The 9,132-nt window shown below is 35.9% G+C and overlaps 1 protein-coding gene across 1 annotated transcript in view; it reads right to left on the bottom strand.

Annotated features, from left to right (window-relative positions):
• The window catches only part of LOC106519104 (leucine-rich repeat-containing protein 4C), an 89,792-nt gene that overhangs the window by 25,525 nt on the left and 55,135 nt on the right, over positions 1-9,132 (bottom strand). The window lies entirely within an intron of this gene.

Here is a 9,132-nt window from a genome sequence, read left to right as displayed (position 1 = left end):
TGCCTGTGGTCATCGGGGCCCTTGGGGCAGCCACCCCAAAACTGGAGCAGTGGCTAAAACAGATCCTATAGGAACAACATCAGACATCTCAGTCCAGAAATGTGCAGTTCTAGGCACAGCTAAGATACTGCGCAGAACCCTCAAGCTCCCAGGCCTCTGGTAGAGGACCCGAGCTCAGAGGATGAAAGAGACCACCCGCGGAGGGTGAGAAGGGAATTTTTTTTTTATATATATATATAAAATGTTGCTATTGATCTTTTTTTCGTATAACTTTCTTTTCACTCTGCTCCTTCTGGAAAGATCACAGGATGTGAGGTCAACTTCACAGAGGGCACCCCTTGAGCTTGGCAGCAAGTCTGTGGGGAATGTCTGACTTGCTCAAGGGCAGGACAAAAGTAGCATGCTCATTACAAACATTTAACTGTTTATTTACAGCAAGAGGGTCATTTTAGCTCTCTGCATAATTTATTTTCTAAAGACATTTACAAGACAAGACGAGATACTAGTATGGGGTAAGACAACTGTCAAAATCATTGTAAGTGTAAGAGTCTAAATTTGTACATGCAAGTCTATAAACGTACATACATTTATCACAACTTTGCCACATTACAAGTAGGAATCAAATTTACAAGTACAAATCAAATTTACAAGTACAATTCTTTTACCTGTCAAAATAACAGACATTGTGCATGGAACACCGGAAAGATCGATTGCAAACAGTAACTAAGCCAGACCACTAGGGGGACATGACCACTGCCTCACTTGGAACCAGATAAATTCTGTATTAACACAACAATTTGCTGAAGGAAAAGCATTTGGATACTTTTTAGTTTGTCATTCATGTCATGTAGTACAACAATAAAGTAGATAGTGGATTTATGATGGAATATGTTATTTTATTTTTACTTTAACACTGTCTGATTTAATTTTTTAAATATTTTATTTAATTTCTTAAACAGAATACTGCTTTTATGATAGTCTTTTTTGAACATTTATTTTGGTTTTCCATATTCTTATTTTTTTTCTTTTGCACTTTGTCAAAATGTTTTGGTTGTGTAAAGCACTGATTTGTCTTGTTGCTGAAATGTTTTATATAAAGCTGCCTTGCCTCAGGTCAGCAGCACAATAATTAATATACAGTGGAGTGATGACGAAATGTTCCAAAATAGACCATATTTTTAAAGTAACTTCTCTTTAACTTATGATACTGTTAACACTACTCTACACTACTACTGAAGACTGGAGCCAGGTGGAGAACAAAACTTCAGATGGTTGAAGTACAGGTGGAGACGTCTTCATGATCTGCAGAACATCAGGACTGATGCTGGAGCTTTCTGCAGAACATCAGGACTAATGCTGGAGTTTTCTGATACATGTGTGCATTAAGGTGTCAGAAATACTTAGAAACACTACGACAGGCCAGAGCAGGGAGATGAAAATGAATCAATGAAAATATTAATTACATTTTGGTGATCGTTGAAAGAAATATTAGTAAAAAGAAATTAATTTTAATAAAAATGAAGTATCTATGTCACAATGTAGTAGTAATAATAGTAGTACACTATGTGTTAAAATGTGTTATTTGCAATATGTTTCATTAAACTTTTTAACAATTTACTGATCCCCCTTTTTTACTATATTCATTGTTTCATCACTCACAGCTCATAGTTAGGTAAAAACAAAAAAAATGTTGAATATTTTAAAAATGTATTTATTGCAGTAAAACCATCAATCAATGTCAAATATATGAAAACTTCTAGGTAAACTTTAATATAAACAGATTAAACATCCTGAATTCAAAAAAATATGTCAAGGCCTGGTGTTTGACTTCCTCAGCTCTAAACAGGACATTTTAAAACTGTACATTTGCATTAACTGAATTTTTCAGCTGTCATGAAGGTTTTAAAACCCTGTGGATTATCTGTCCTGGGTCCATGGATGGGCTGAATGCTGCTCGCTGCATCAACTGCACTTATCTGAATCACAGAAAATCAACAGGTTAACAAGACTGATTTATTTTAACTTTATTTAATGAATTATATTAACTTTATTTCCATTAAGTTTATAATATTACTGCTAATACAACTATTTGACCTGATGTGTGATGGAACTGGCTTCCACTGGTTGTAGTCTCACCGATGGAGCCTGATGGTCTCAGTCCTGCTCCTCAGTGGGTCCACAAACAGATTCAGGTCCATGTTGAATAAAAGTAAATTAAAAAGATCACAGTTATAATATCACACAGTCACAGCCAGCAGTCTCATTAATCAGACAGCAAAGATTTTTCTACACATATTGGTCACTGAAATCTGAAGGAAGTAGTTTGGTGGTAGTTAAAAATAGATTAACTTAGTTAAACACAGTTTAACTTTGATTTATGGTGATTCTAATTAAAATCAATGTCTGTGTAGTTCTGACAAAGGTTTGAAAATGTAGCCAACAAGGTCTTAATAAACAAAACAAAGTATAGTTAGAGAAAGCTTTTTAAACTCACAGTTAACACCAATTAGTTTTTTGTTCTTTTCAAGCCGTTCTAAATAAACTTTGACTGAACAGGAAACATGAGACTGTTTTTTTTTCTTTCCTATTCATATCATAATGCTAATGCTAACATCATACAGCAATCAACGAAGCTCTACTTTCAGCATAGAAACTGTTTAAACACATCCTCTTACAAATACTGACAAGTACAACATGTACCAAATGTGAAATAAATAATACAAACTACTATTAAAGGTAAAAAGAGTTTAACTTACAGTTGTTTAGGGGTTTGACGGTGGGCGACTTGAGTACACCTGCTGGCCGGGTCAGAGCACTGCCGTTATATGTTTTTGAACTTGCATTATTTTTTTTCCCAATATGCAGTCGGTTTTATGAATGCATCAGTTTTCCTTTTTGGTTGTTCATCATAAATCCACTTCCTACTTTATTGTTGTACTACATGACATGAATGACAAAYTGAAAAGCCTCCAAATGCTTTTCCCTTCAGCAAATTGTTGTGTTAATAAAGAGTTTATCTGGTCCCAAATGAGGCAGTGGTCATATCCCCGTAGTGGTCTTAGTTAATGTTTGCAATTGATCTTTTCGGTGTTCCATGCATAATGTCTGTTATTTTGACAGGTAAAAGAATTGTACTTGTAAATTTGATTCGTACTTGTGAATTTGATTCGTACTTGTAAATTTGATTCGTACTTGTAAATTTGATTTGTACTTGTAAATTTGATTCGTACTTGTAATGTGGCAAAGTTGTAACTTTTTAACTTGTATTTGTAACTTAAAAACTTGTATTCTCACATAAGATTTGTACTTGTAAATTTTATTCGTACTTGTAATGTGGCAAAGTTGCAACAAATTTATGTACGTTTATAGACTTACATGTACAAATTTAGACTCTTACACATACAATGATTCTGACAGTTGTCTTACCCGATATACTAGCCTTTTATTTAAAAAGAGCACAAGACTATGAAGTTGGCCTTTTTTGAAGGCAGTCCATTCACCTGGTTCTTTATTTAGAACAAAAATATGAACAAAGGGTGCTATTTTTCTTAAAGTATATACCTGCCATGTGTCTACTTGTGTCATACAGGTAAGTCTCACCCATAGGTACTAATTAGAATCTCCAAAACTAAAAGGAGCTCCCTGATAAAAGTTCCAAGTTGTCAAAAACATGTGCAAAATTGCAGGAGACAATGCACCTTTCATGCAGCAAAATAGTTCATCCCACTCTAACAATTTACATCTTGAAATTAAATTCCCTTTGACCAGATTACTATAATTATCTATCTCCCAATGAAGGTGAAAAGAGGATTAAGGTCTGTTTAAAAATAACCACCATCCAATACATTTAGACTCAATAAATGAAAGCAGGAGAACAAGCATTTTCTCAGGAGAGTGATTTTGATTTTCTTTCCCCCTCTCCACTTCTACCTCCACCTCTTTCTGTTTTCTCTGATAACCTGCTTCAATTAATCAGCGGTGGCTGGGTGATGCTTAATGAGAGACTGTCATAAAGTTAATCAGAAATCATTGAACATTTGCATTTCTCGATCACCCACCGCCTCACGTACCAGATTTTTTAAAATTTAAAACCAAATGGTAAGAGATGATGAGGTTGTAGGCATTTTGGTTGAACCTTGACAAAAATATACCCAGTCCCCTTCTATATCCAGATATCGACGTTCGTCTTCTACCAAACCATGTAGCTGATTCTCTGTAAAACTGGTTAAAGTCATTTTCAGGTTGGTTAATCTTGTTCAGCTGTGGTAGCCATCCAGGATCAGATTGAATTTGATTGTTGATTAGTTACATACTGTATGTACATTCAATCAGAGGTCTATAAAGTTCTTGAAAAAATTAAGTAAAAGTAAAATTACATGAACAGGAAATTATTTTGGTAAAAAAAATTTCACTGATGAGAAAACTACTCAAGTAAAAGTCATAAAACTATTGACAAAAAATGGGAATGTTAAAGTACTTTTACACACTCTAAGAAATTGTTGAATTTACTGAACCAAACTAGTTTGACCAAGCCAGATGGAATTCTTTGCTCAGTTTACTCGGCTAGTCTTAGTGGAACCAGACGACATGACTTTGTTGAGTAAATTCAACACTTCATTTTATTTAGAGCACATAAACATCTTCTTTCATGATGAGTTCAGATATATTTAATTTTGTAATGAGTAACTAGGTGTTACATTTTAAAGTAAAGAAGTAAAAGTTTCACTTTTAGCTTTAAATATAACAAAATAAAAGTAAAAGTAGCTATTTAAAAATAATCTGTAAAATTACAAATCCTCAAATACTACTTAAGTACTTTAACAAGGTAAATGTACTTTGTTATTATAAACATCTGCATCTAATAACTATTTCATTGAAGATTCACTAATATCCATCTCAAATTCATGAAACGTTATTTCTAATAGGTAATGGCAAAACTCTGGGCACTGGTTATGCATAATTGTTTAGCTCTCACAGTATCACAGTATAAGGGTAACTCTCTTCACTTGGCCTTCAGAGGAGTCGGACACTTTTTGTTCTCTCTTCCAAACCTGCCCCTCCTTCCTGCTTCACAGCTTTTTCAATCCTTTCTTCACCGATCATCTAAAACTAAAAGGAACTATGGATTTGGTCAACTGGTCTCTGAATACAATTGACACTATTTTTCCCACATTAACATTGGAATGAGGGGAACATAGCTGTCCCAGTGGAATGGTTGCTGCTGGTTGTGTTAGTGGTTCCTGGGGGGGGCTTGGAACCTGATCTGTTTGGCACCGCTTTCCATTGAAGACGTGGACTATTAGCATACATTTGGACTTATGATACCTGGATTTCTGCTGATTGGCTGTGGAGGAGTTTTGAGTTATCGGAAAATGAAAGCAATCGTGACAGCAGTCCTGGCCTGTGAGAAGCTGTCAGAAAAAATGGATGGAATCTGCCCCTCTGGAAGCGCACAGACTCAGATGCTGGGGGAGATATGTTGCAAACTGGATGTGATTCTGATGAGAATTGCTGCCCATGAKAGTGCCTCTGGGATATAAGGATTACACCTGGGTGAAGCTTCAGATGGTGAGAGGTGAGAAGACACAGAATTCGGAACATTGGTATTTTTTTTGCCATTTTTAAGAGATGCAGTGAGACTGAAAGCAGCAATGAAATTCAAGGCCACTTGTCCCAAAACAATTGTGTTTATCCTTTTTGGATCCCAGCAGCTGCTGGCCTTTGGTTGGCACATTTATCTAAATTCCCTGGGAGGATACATCAACAAGGGCTTGATTCCCTTCGCTCTCCCCATATCACTCATGTTGGACCAGACTGAAGGTCATGATGGAGGAAGGGGGAACTCTGAACTCTAGCGAACTGAGCATGAGATGAATAAGATCTGGTCTATGGACTCTGGCGGGCCTTGGATCGGCTCCATCATGGATTATTTGCCGAAAACATCACTGGCTCCACTGAACCCTGCCCCAGTCTCACGTGTTTGACCCCAAGCCACCCCACCCCCCACATTCCATCCCATCTGTCTTGCACTGAGGGAGTCATTTTTTGTGCATATGATTCTGTGTTTATGAGTAAACATAGGATCAGAGCAAATTTTTAACTCATCTATCCTATTGTGTTTTCTAGCTGCAAAAGGTAGCACGACCATGTTGCGCAAGACCTGTTCATCTGTTCCCCCATGTTTGTTGTGCGTGTCTTTCTCTTGAACGGGTGTTCTTAACTGCAGTTTTGTTCTGCATTGCATCTCTGATGTTGTGTGTGAATGATAATGAAGCTGATTCTGTTTCTAATAAATGGATTAGTGTCAGCTACTACCATGCCAAAATGTATTTCAATGTCTTTAAAACTGATATAACAGCAGGCAAATAAGCACACATACAGACAAAAGCAAAACAATATCACCTCTGGTTGTTGGCAATGGTAATGTGTCAGTCAACAGTTTCCTGAAAGCTTCATTTTTCATCACAACAGCCTAGATTTACCAAAATAATAACAAGCAATCAACATTTGCTGGATTATTGTTCTGTTGGTGCAGAACTGTGGTCCATTTTTGCAGCATGAGCCAGACTCATGTGATCATTAGGATTTAGTTCAAAGTTGAAAGTGGAAAGACATTTTGTCATCCAGGGAGCCAGTTGGTGAACAAACTGTTTGTGCTGTAGAAAGGATTGAGTTTGTTTGCTAATAGCTGATTGATTATGTGTAGCCTTTGTTGACAGCACACAGTAGGTAGTCCATTTTTTTTCTCTCATTATTTGTTCTTGGGGAGGAGTGATAGTCGCCATGCTAACGAGCTGTAGTATTGTGTTGATTTTTTTTCTCACCCAAAAAATGTTTTCCCTATTGACTTGTCCATGGTTGTGATGTGTGTTTGTTCAGCAGCACTTTTTGTGGTCTGATAAATAGATGGTGATAAATGTTAAGTCTAAAAATGATAAAGGGGATACTTGACCATGAACCAGTCATTTTGACTGAATTGTTTTGCAGATGGTAAATGGTCTGAACTTATATAGTGCCTTATCATGTCCCTATGGACTCCAAAGCTTTACATGTACAGTCATTCACCCGTTCCCACACACATTCACACACTGATGGTGGTAAGCTACAATGTAGCCACAGCTGCTCTGGGACACACTGACAGAGGCAGGGATGCCATGTATCAGCGCCACTGGGCTCTCTGACCACCACCAGTAGGCAGGGTGGGTGAAGAGTCTTGCCCAAAAGACACAACGACTGAGATAGATGGAACACAGGATTGAACTAGCAACCCTACAATTCAATTACAACTCTCCTAACCACTCTACAACTGTCACCCATTTGTTGATCATGGCACTGAATTCAAAAGCAGAGCAATGCGTTTTTTGTTTTTGTTTGTTTTGCCTTGTCTTTCTGTTGAGTTTGCAAAATATTTCTTGAACCGCTCACCAGATTTTAATGAACCTCTCGGAAAGCAGACATTAGATGTTCTTTTTAAAGCTTTGGTCAAGATGGCAAAAGAACTCTGGCTCAGTCAGCTGTACAGGTATTGAGCTACATTTTGGTTTGGGAGTAGCTGATAGTCATCCCCAGCCTCTGAGAGCTAACACATCTCACAAGAGCTCACAAAATTGTATGAGATTGTGCATAATGCCCTGATAGTTTTACCAAAACACCTGTAATTCCATTCATTTTCCCTGTAAAATAATCTGAGTATAAAACTCTAGTATGAAAGACAGCAGGAAAAATGCATTTCTTCAAAAATTGTGATGCCTTTAATTCAGAGCTGAAATGGCTCCTTATTTATCTTCACATGTGAGTGTGTACTTATTTTTAATTTGCAAACCCAGCAGTGGTTCTTCTTTGTGTGTCTTGTTTTTGTCTCTATTCGTTTATTATTGTTTGATTCAAATTTGTAGCTCACTTAACCCAGGACCGTTATTATCATAAAATAGTTGTTGATCAAATATTATGGTAAGTATTTGCAATTTTTTTCTACTAAACTGACTTTGGCTTTTCATTTCATGCCACTATTAAGTTTATAAGCACCCCTGACAAGCATTTTTTGCAACACATCCAGCAAATTGCCTCCTCCATCCTTTTTAGCTCTTTCTATTAACTAATTTAAAACTCAAATATGAAAAGATGTTCTTCCACATGTGGCTGGTGGGATGTTAAGTCAAGTACCTCCAGATAAATATTTGGTGCTTTTAAAAAGCAAAGCATGAGAAAATTATGGGTGGAAAACAACTTAGAAATTGGGATAGCAAGTAAGCATTCATTTTACATTTATCCAGCTTAAATCAACAAGCAAACTGAAATAGCTGTTATTTGTTTTTTGGTTTTAGTTTTGTTTTTTATTTTTTGCACAAAAGTGAGTTTTCTATTATCAGTTACATTAATTGGTGAAAGCACTGATGCTGCATATACTTTTTGTTAAAACCTCTGGTAAGAAAAGTGTGATATATACATACCTTTAAAAATTTTTGGTTGTTATTAGTTATTGGTCAAATTTCAGTTACAACGTTTTTTTTTTTCCATATATAATTGTGTGCATATCACCTTAGTTAATAAAAAAAACAAGTGTTTGTTAAAATCCATGTCATTCAAACGAGGCATACAGTAAATGCAATATGGTACATTTTAACAACAGTCCACATTTAACTTAATATGTTTTATAAAGTAATTTTGCCCCATCCTCTTGCCAATATAATCTCATTACAAAGCATCTTTCAAACAGCACTAATTTAGCATCATCTGGCAGGCATTCAATAAATGTTTTAGTTTATCTGAAAAATGATTATTAAGTGAATGCTGAATCTGCATTCATCTATCAAAACATCATGTCAGTGCTGCTTTGGTATTTTAGCTTTTAGTTATGGTTTTGTTAATTTTAGATTATGTTTTGTTAATTTGAGCAACATTTTTGTTGTAAATTTGAACCTGTTGCTACAATGTTGTTGTTTTATTGTTTGTTTTGTTTATCTTTGAGATGAAGTTTTATTTTAGCTTTTAACTCATTTCATGATGATTTTAGCTTCATTTCCGCTTGATTTGACTTTAACAAGTCATTAAACAAATTTCAGCAGGTCTTTGGCCATCAGCATTCACACAGTATTATATATACTGTACACACACACACACATATATATATAT

This window comes from Austrofundulus limnaeus, unplaced genomic scaffold (genome assembly GCF_001266775.1).
Source record: "Austrofundulus limnaeus strain Quisiro unplaced genomic scaffold, Austrofundulus_limnaeus-1.0 Scaffold71, whole genome shotgun sequence".
In the NCBI taxonomy this organism is placed as follows: Eukaryota; Metazoa; Chordata; class Actinopteri; order Cyprinodontiformes; family Rivulidae; genus Austrofundulus; species Austrofundulus limnaeus.
This window is presented reverse-complemented; position numbering and strand designations above follow the sequence as displayed.